The sequence below is a fragment of the Falco naumanni genome, chromosome 10 (assembly GCF_017639655.2).
Source record: "Falco naumanni isolate bFalNau1 chromosome 10, bFalNau1.pat, whole genome shotgun sequence".
Classification (NCBI taxonomy): Eukaryota; Metazoa; Chordata; class Aves; order Falconiformes; family Falconidae; genus Falco; species Falco naumanni.
In genome coordinates, this window is record NC_054063.1 from 1,621,595 (window position 1) to 1,631,769 (window position 10,175).

The 10,175-nt window shown below is 45.7% G+C and overlaps 1 long non-coding RNA gene across 1 annotated transcript in view; it reads right to left on the bottom strand.

The window, feature by feature from the left end:
- The window catches only part of LOC121094636, a 119,694-nt gene extending 109,985 nt beyond the window's left edge, over nt 1-9,709 (bottom strand). The window contains exon 1 of the long non-coding RNA XR_005829910.1: nt 9,616-9,709. This is a non-coding gene — a long non-coding RNA (uncharacterized LOC121094636). The remainder of the gene's footprint in view (nt 1-9,615) is intronic.
- Between the last annotated feature and the right edge of the window lie 466 nt (nt 9,710-10,175).

Sequence of the window (10,175 nt, forward strand, 5' to 3'; positions counted from 1 at the left end):
TATGTGAAAACTTTCAAATATGTCTTCAAATAGCCCTTGAAAATCTAATTTCCCATTTGGGACACGTTGCAAGAATCGACAATAGTAACAGTTTGACGTCTGTCTTGTTTCAGTCCCGCGGGGGGAGGGAGGTTTGGCAGAAAGCACCATTGTCATGTGGGAGTCTCAGCCATGAGTTGTCTCCTGGCTAATATTCTTCCACTGCAATGGTAAGTCAAATAGGCTAGTAGCCACGGCAACAGCCCAGAATCCCTAACTATCGCTATGGTTATTTCACACCACTTCGGGGCTACCCCAGTTCATGCCACTATCACTCAAGACATTATTTCACAGTGATTTCATTAAACGAGTGCAATTTGATATATGAGTAACACCCACACTCGTTTTAATAGAGATCATGTTAACTGCGCTTCTGCCTGAAAATGTGGAGAAGTTAAGCTAAAACAATGTCACATTTTTTAAATAAATACACAGAGACGGGCCATAGTCCGTAGGGGCAGAACAACAGGCGTGTGACTTCTCTCCCTTACCCCACCTACAGTACATATCCTCCTAAAGAAGGTATTGGGAAGAAATACAGCATCCTTAATGCCCCCGCTCTCATGCACCCTGCAAGGATGGCTGCCCTGGGTGAGGGCACCACATGTGAATAGTCAGCCAGGATAACGCCTGGCAAAATGAGGAGCAGCAGAAGGGGTCTGTGGCTCCTCTGGAAGCCCTCCCCCCAGCTTTTAAAAAACCTAATTTGATGTACGTAATTTGCAGAAGTTACAAAAGGCTACCAGATCTTGACAAACACAGAGTTTAGGAGCCCTTCCTGGTGAGACAAAGCAAATAAAGGCGGGGGAAATCACAGCTGTAGCTGATGGAGGAGCTTGACCACGGACAGAGACCAAGAGCAAAAAGACAAAAAAAGCCCAAGTTCCCAGAACACCATATCGCAGTGGCTCAGCGCTGGTTTGCTGGAGGCCTAGCACAGTCTGCTGTAACGAAGCAAGACTGCAAATCCAAGAGGCTTCCACATGGCACTTCCCAGGGACGTTTCCAACCAGAGTTTGCTTTCCTGTCTGATGCCCAAGAAAGCTGTGACACTTCTGAGCTGGCATTTCATGCCAGCACTGCACAGCTGACTAAACAATAAGAGATTCCTGGTTTATCTCCTATGTCCATTTATATTGCCATTCCTTACTCTCTTAAAAACATAAAGCAGGTTTCCCAAAGCAGACCTTTGGAGGACCAGATGTCCCCCTCCATCCTCAAATGACATGATTTGACTGTAATATCCAGGCCTTCTCTGACCAAGAAAGCAAGAAACCAACCAATCAACCCAAAAAGCCAACAAGAGGCAACAGCAAGTTCAAAAGAGGAGGAACCAGACCCATTTTTCAGAGAATTGAATTGTGATGTATTCTGCAAAGTCAAACCCTATAAAGTGTTTCTAGTTTCAGAAACATTTTAAAAAAACCCCGGTGTTCCCAGTGCTTTCCAGGGTTACCTGAATTCCTTCAAAAGCCCGCTCAAGGATAAAGAAGAAAAACAATGTTATTCTAATTGAACAAAGAATTACATTTTTCTTAGTACAGGAGTGGAAATACAGTTGTAAAAGAAGAGCTAGAAAACCAGAGAGACTCAAGTTTAGAGTTTATCTTGTATTAATTTCTTGCTCTTTCGTCACCTTGGATTTTTTCTGAGGTGCTCCTCCTCCAGAATGGGGTTTAAAAGCAGCTCTCAGACCCCCCTGTTATTTCTTTACTACTGCAGGGACCCCCATTTTATTCTGCAGCCTTGCTTTAGCAGCTTGAGAAAAAGCAAGGCAGTGATTTTTCTACCTAAGCTCATAATTTCTTTTAGGAAGCCGCAGACATTGCAGCTAGCAGCTCACGTTATAAATACACTAATTTTATGCCGTGAGATCATTTCTGTGTACAAACAATTCCAGTTCAGTTTCAGCTACTGCAATTTCCCCAATAACAACATCCCATGTTTACATCCACCTGAAACGATAAACCTCGCTGGGGAACAGCGTGGGTTCCTGATTATTTATCTGCTTGATCGACCCCAACAACCTACTCAGTGTATTTCCAAAAGGCTGACTTCTCGGCAGCTGGAACGCTGGGGTTTTCAGTATTACTTGCCCTTCTCTCTGCGGCTGCCTAATCTCCCTGCCTGCTCCTTAGTGAAGATGTTAATTCAGAGCAGAGCTGGCAGCGGTCCCCCTGCCACCCCAGGGGGTTCCTCCTAGCAGTATGCAGGCAGTCATTAGTCTCTGACTATAGTCTGTCAGGCAGTCCAAGTCACTGGTCCCCCGTTCAAGCCAAACAGGGATGTCACGTCATGCCAAGTCATGCCATAAAATAACAGTAGAAATAACTTACGTTTTAAATCCCTGAGGGCAGCTACCCCATCAGGCTGGCTGATTAGAAAACAGATGCCAAAGCATAAGGAATGGCACTGGGGTCTCTTGCTTGCACGGAAGCAAAACGACTTAACACCAAACATCGAAAGAACAAAAGAAGCGCTTGAGCCAGGTTCAGCGTAAGCCATTTTCGGTACCTAACTGATCTGCCTAATTGAGGGCCTCATTTAAGTAGGAGAATCGTATACCACCTTAGCTGCCAGGAGGTGAGACAGCTACTGGCAAGGTCAGCTGGATCCTGGGAGGGGGCTGAACCACTTTCTAAGAGCAGCCCTCTCTTTTCAGTGACTAGAGGGATCCTTGGGCATTTTGTGGCACACAGGACAAATCTTGGGTGAACGAGTACTGATTAGAGTCCTCTAGGCATTTTAATATACTGGGAAAATAACTTGCGGTTAGCACAAGGACATGCCCCTAACCTTCAATGTGCTACTGCTATGAGCAACACCCCATGGAAAGACGTACCCCTTGCAAAAGGGATACATGACAGTAAGAAGAAAAGGAGAAAAGAAATGCAACTTGGAATAGCAACAACAACAACAATCCAATACAATAGTATTTTTCCCCTCAAACTGAATTTTCCCAGAGTCTATAGGGTTTCAGAATCAAACCAGGTAGTCTTAAAAAGGGGATTTTCTGGTAGCAAACCATTTCTGTAGAAATGTGTACATAGCTCTCCCAGGGATCAGGATGATTCAGTGCTGTTGGAAATGTTTAGTAGTTATCTGTAGTGAGATGGCAATATTTGGGTTATTTAGACTTCTTACAAGTGTGGATCATTACAAATAGCTCATTATGGAGCATATAAAATGAGGTGGTAACTGGATAACTTGACAACAAATTATTTTCACTATACATAAGTGCAAGACAGCCTATATTGGAAAATGATAAATTAAACCATTCATGTGCCCTGAATTCACTGTAATCTCTCAAGGGGGGCAAAAATCTAGGTTAAATAATGGGCAACTAAACAAAGACATATGTTCAATGCGCATCACAGATCAGAAAGGCAATGAGACTTTGGAAATCCTACAACAATAGCTTTCCTCAAGTTGGAGCTGCCAGCTGAAACTGAGAAAAGCAGACACTTCTTTTTCCCTGACAAATTCTCTAAAAGATCCACCCCTCCTTACGCTCCACTCCGGCACCAGGTTGGCAGCACCATGGGGCGCCGGAGGAAGCGTGGCTTTGCCTCCCGTGCTGGCACCGGCAGCTGGTCCCCGTTCTGCGCACGTGGCGCTGCACCTCCAGCTGCCCACCCGCGGCAGCTCTGAAAGCCCCCCAGTGCCCCCGGGTGAGAAAGTGGGTGTCTGATCACCTCTGCTGAAACCACCCACACCACTCGTGCTCCCTACTCGCCTTTGTAGGGAAAGGGTGCCAAGCTGACCCCTGGAGAAAGAAGGTTTTGCTGCCCAAAGAGGCAGCGCTGTGTGATGACGCTCGAGGCAGATGCCGTCCAGATTGCTGGGGGAGCAACGGGAGAGGTGGCTCCTCCAAAACCAACCCAAGCTAATGGAAAACCTCCTGATTTTTTATCTCCACGCCTTCTTGCCGGCTGCAGCTCCGGATTGCCCAGGCGGACGGAGGGGAGCAGCAGGGGCCAAGGCGGCTGCCTGAGTGGCAGCTGGGCAGCAGGGCCAGGGCGAGCCGGCCCAGAGATGCATGCGTGGCTCTGGCCCGGCACTTCGTCTGTGCAGGAGGGGGGCCGGCGGCGGCGGGCGAGCCAAGTCAGAGCATAGCCAAGTGAGAATGTTCTGGCAGCCCTTCCTGGCGGCCTGAGCAAAGTTATTTATCACTTTGTGCATTTTCCTTCTCATCTGTGTACAGCCGGCTCCAATGGCTCAGCTTGCGTTTTGCCTCTGAGAGCCAAGCCAGTCCCTTGGCTGTGCTTGGTCTTGGCTGTCCATTCACGCCTTCTGTCTCCTCCAGCTCTGCCTGGAGCAGCGCAGGATCCCAAATTAGGGGTAGGTGCCTATAGCCAAGGAAGAGATCGAAGAAGCATCAGCAGCCTACACCAACGGCAAAGAGCGCATCCCTCTCCAGGACGGGCGAACGCCACACTGCCGTCGACCAGGAGCGAGGAACTGTGTGCGGTTGTTCCTGCTGCTCCCAGGCAGCCTCTGCTGGGGAGCTCCAGTGCCTGCTGGCGGCTATGAGGCATTTTCTTTCATTTATTTTAGGGATTGCGCCTTCACACTGATTTTTTTCCAAAGCGGTGGATGTAACAACAGTGAATTTACAGCAATGTTTTCCATTTCTATGGACTCTTTTCCATACTGCTGGTGTATTTTGCCAAAATGTCTAATACGGGCATCTAAATTGGATTTTAAAATAATATTGGCTGTGTTCAGATATTTATAAGGCTCACATTTGCTCTTGGTAAGGGCACACCACACTCTTCTGAACATTGCAAAAACAGATCAGCCCTAACTCTATCACGTCTTGCATCATCAAAGGTCCAGGGTATAGTCTGTCCTGGGATTCCAGGACTTTGCCTAAAGAGAGCACCCAGGAATTCAGCCGTCAGCTCTCTCCTCCTCCCCGAGCCACCCGTGCCCTTTGGCCTGGGGCTGATAGGTGCAGCAAACACAAGACTGCCAAGCTCGGCACAACGTAGATATTTACATTTTTCTACTGGATGTCACATTCTAGAAGTCAGTAGCTAATTCCCAGCTATGCAAGGCCAGACCTTGACTACCTTCTAGCCAGCTTGGTCCCAACAGGGCAAAACCTCCCACCATTCTGATCGGACACTTTCTGAAGGAAGGACATGAACCAGAACAAAGCGGGGCTGACGGGGGCACCTGGTCTGCAGCGGATTCCCAGAAGCCAGCATGACAACAGTGTATCAAGCAGCAGCTTCCCATCATGAACCCCTTATTTGCACATCCTGAGAACTTTCCAAAATTGGGCTGGAATTTCACAGATTTTGTCTCTGCCTGAAGGTAGAAGAGGAAGTTGAGTAAAATCCCTTCAGACCTTCTGAAATGAGGAGAGAATGAAAAATTGCGTTTTCTTATTTTAATAAAAATTCTAGCTGTTTTTTTTTTTTTCTCTGTAAAAGGCCACATCAAACTGCTTGAAATTTGAAGCTCGGTGTGGGTATAGTTCTCATTACAGGCCAGATCCAAAGCAAGAAGAGGTCAACAGCTGTGCCTCCTTTGATTTTGCCTGACTCTGAAGAAGATCCTACAGGTAGGCAAACAAATCGTAGAGAAAATTGTTCAGAACAGTTGTGCCTATTTTCTACTTGGGAGTTGCCTGGGAACAGGCTCAGAATGTTTGCAATGTGTCTAGGGTTTGGATGTATTCACCAAAGCCCAGCTTTGCTCCATCCTCCTCAATTTTTATTTTAGAACCTTGCTCCATGAATAATCTCCTCAAAGAAAATATCCACCAGCAGTTGAAAGGACATCTTTAGGTAAAGAATTTGTAACTAAACCATTTCTACACCTTTTTTTTTTTCTTTCTTTCTTTTTTTTTTTTTTTTTTTTTTTTTTTGTATAGCTGGGTCACAAGCAGATGATTTGTCAGTATTATGCATCATTCACGCATACCCCAGCGTATCTGAGGTCCTGAAAGCTGTTAACCTTTGGATGCCCAGCAAGGTCGCATGCTCCTACATGTGTAGCTGAGGTGCAGCACGGGTGTCTTCCCACCCAGCAAAGCCTTCGGTGGACAAAGGACTGACCTCCACACCTCCCTGTGGCTCCAGCCTCTGGGCCAGCCTTTCTCTTGGTGCTGGACCTCCAAGGTCTGCCTTTGTTGAGTTCTATTTCAAGCGGTTTAATTCTGTTTTGTTGCTGGAGGAGGATTTAGAAAAAACAAAACAAAACATCTTACCAACGTGAATATGCACAATTAATGGCAAAACTCTAAACCAGGAAGGTAATTTTAGGAGGAGGGAGACTGGTATTATTTTGAATGAAGGAAACAGTGTAAAGATCTTGCAATATTTGCTGTAAATGGGTTGTTATGGTGAACATTCCTGTCAACAAGTTCATTAGCTCAGAGATCCATGAGTGAACAGAGACCAAAAAATATGTTTAAAAATTCAAGAAGAGATTAATGAACAATATTTTGCAATCTTTGTCTAGCTCTGCTTCTCGCTGAGAATTAGTAAATTTACTCCGGGCCAGATTCGAATAGTCTTACTCATGCAGAGCAGCACCATGTTTAATGAGCAACCCCAGTGATATTTGGGGCTGTTTTTTGGAATACGATTGGAATCAAAGAAAGCCAGTGGGAGGCATGTGCTGAATCACCTTGATTCATTAGTGAAAGGTTGTTGTTTTTATATGTGTCTATATAAATAAACATAACAGGAATAAGGAGAGATGCCTGGATTGACAGGCATGTGAGGGAATTTATAAACATCTTTTTGCGACACACAGCAGACTCCTCTTTCAACAAGAAGAGGACAACACCCGAAAGTTACTTAACATCAGGAAAAGAGGAATTCGCACCTTCGGAAACAACAGATGATCAGGCTGTTTTGCGGGTTTTACTCTCAACAGTTCTGGCTGCTGCCTGTGCTATTACATAAGGTCTGCGCGGCTCTTCATAGACATGATGGATGGAGTTTTCAGAACTGTCCAAACGCCTTGAAAGCGTATGGTCCATTTTCCAAAGTAATAGGGTCCTTGGGATTCTAAACCCCATTGAATTTCAGCACTTCTGGGAACAGCCTCATTAGCTTCCAAATCGGTATGCGTTTTCCAGTTTATGACGTTCCCCATTTAATTTTATCTCAGGACTCCAGCCATTGCCATACATCAGTAACAAGATCATCAAAATGTGGTCTTAAAAATTAAAAGCACAGTTGTGCCCGACTGCTCTGTCAAAAGGCCTCCAAGACCCATCGTGGCTCCTGACGTTACCAGTGAGCAAGGAAGGAACCAATTCAAAGCTCGCTGATGTAAAGGCAAGTCCACTCATTTCTATGGACTGAAAGTGGGGCTTGGATCAGGCCCTGGAAGAATAAGGATGACATAAAAATAACATGACATTTGCCAGATTCACCAATATGCTCTGATGTTTTGCCCAGCCCAATGATGCAAAGCAGATGGAGCATACTGACGATCCTGGCCCACTTCAATCACTTATTCCGTTTCTCGGATTAGTTTTCATCAGCATTTTATTCATGGGATAAATACATTTATCTCATTAGGGCTTCTGCTACAGTATTTCAGAAGAAAGATCACCGCTTTTTTAGCTTTATCAGAGAAAAAGTTTCCGTATTTTATCACTTGATGACTACCAATTTTCAACAAGGTTTCTAAGATGTTTATTAATGAGTCTCTGGGTTTTGCTCTACTTAGGTGGGGCTTGTAATTAATTTGGTTTAGCTGTCTTTGTCTGCCATACTTCTTTGGCCCAAGCAGATTGCACAACTGAGCAGTTTCACAGTTGCACCCTCAAACAAGGCATTAGGACAATTATTCTGCAAAATACAAAACTTACCTTTAAGTGCACGCTTAAATCACATCAAAGCTATCACAAACAAATATTTGTACATGTTGCTGAACCAGTGCCAGAAGATGCATTCAAAAGAAACTAGCCCACCCTCTCCTGCCTATTTCTATGCAAAAAGAGGCCAAAATCCACAGGGAAACACTTACACATGAGGAGTTTGCGTACCCAGCACCTTAAAAGACAGAAAAGGCATTGCCCTGTCTAATGTTACATGCCAGTAACAAGCGAGAAAGACGCTGGGCTGGGCTTTTAGTACGCACGGTTATAACAAATACAGGCATTAATACACATTAAAAGTTGCTGAATGACTGAGAAGTTAAGTAGATTGGATGATGTCCCTCAAAATGAAATAATCTATATTTGGCTGGTAATTCATTTCTTCCAAGATGTTTTTTTGCTTGACTCTGCACATATTCCTCATTACAGAAATAACTTGGGTGACTGCAGCCTGGCTCCAACCTCAAGCCAGCTAACCCGGGAGAGAGCATTAAGTGCTGAAAGGCAAGAGCTGAGTTTCCATATCCCCACCAGACACAGCTCTATGAAAACATCCTGATCTACCTGGATAACAGCTGCACTGCTCAGAGCTTGCTCCCTGGCACAAGGACCTGACCGCATTCCCACCACATAAGGGTCGAATTAGCCCTGATGCACGAGCCATCCTGCACACCTCTGCACCCACATTTCACAGGCATTTCCAGAGCACGTCCTGCTTGTGGGAGCTGAGCGTGGCTAGGGGTGTCTCCCCCCCGGAGGGACAGCCTACTGCCAGCTACAGTGCAGACCATCCACAGGTTTCACTCTGCAGCGGCACGCATGTAACCACGCTTGAGTGCACAAAGGGACAAGGGACAACACACAAACGCCCAAGATCAGGCATAACACTCACGTGCAAGCCTGGGTTATCTCCACAATGAATATATACTTTGCAACGATCATTCATGGTTTGGAAGTGAAAACTGGACTGAGTGCAGAAGGATGGGTAAGGCACCGAGACACTGGGCAAATACCCTACAGTGAAACTACTCCTGGCTGCAGCAAAGGTCCTGCTGACTTACAAAGGCAAAAAATTAACCCTTTGTATCCAACTTCTCCCTTTGAACACAAAGGATTACAATACTTGTCGTATCTTGCTTGTCGCCTCTCTGGACTATACATGGGTTCAAGGCAGGAACTTGTCTCTCTGTGAGCACAGCCCCACCACAATGGAGTCCTAGTTTTGTCCTATTGCTCCTAGCAGGACTTGGACATTGTAGCACGTGGCCATGCCTCCCCTTCCCTCCATTCTGTTTATTTGTAGAAAGGAAGAAATGCCACAGGGTAATGGTTTCATCCTGCTACAGAAAGGCATAGTCAAGATATTGCTGGAAAACAAATAGTGAGACAAAGCTTAGGTGTTTATTTTCCCGTTGGGGCACAGTGATGCTGAGATCATGTCCTACCATCGTGCATTTTAACTCTGCTGCACCAGTACCACACCTAGGCCCCAGCAACCAGTGGCATCCCAGTTCCCCAGGCTTTTGGGCAGACTTGGAAGACCTAGTCTTGGGTACTTTGTGCAAGATGCAATGAAGGTGAAAAAATGGTTGAAATAGAATGGAGCTGTGCTAAATAGACCAGCAGAGAATCCCTTTACTATGTGAATGAGCAGGCCATTGGCAAGGGACTGGGATGCAGTGCCTCCATGCACGGTAACAGCACAGTTGCTGCCTCTAGAAACTCACCAATTCTGCAGGCATCCAGCTGGGAGAGTGACTTCCCATCTGATCTCCTACAGAAATCTCTCTTTTGGCTTCCGCTGTACCTGGTCCAACTCCTGGGCACTATGGAGAAACAAAAAAAGCTTCAGGAAAACACCTCTTATGTGACTGCTATGCCACGGTCTCCATTCAATTCAAAAGCAAGACTTCAGCCCCGGGTGCCTCATTGACTCCTTCAATGCCCTGGCCCAGCCATATTTATCTATCTTGTTTATTTTTGGAGGCAGAATAGATTTTACATGTTTCAAGTGACCTTGGGTGAAGCAGCCTCCTCCAAGGGTCCCCCATCCAGACAGGATGATAAAACAACTGTCCCCGTCTTCTATGAAGATTCTGCCCAGCAGCAAGAAAAGCGCAATCGAAAGATTATTCCAAAGCTCTCGGTAACAGCCACTGGGGTAGATTTAACAGGCAGCCACGTCAAGACTGTAAAACATGTTTGATGGAGCATTTTACACTGCTTTAAATTTGGAATTCTTTGGAGAGCATCTGAAGGTTTTTCAAGAAACAAACACAACCCTCAT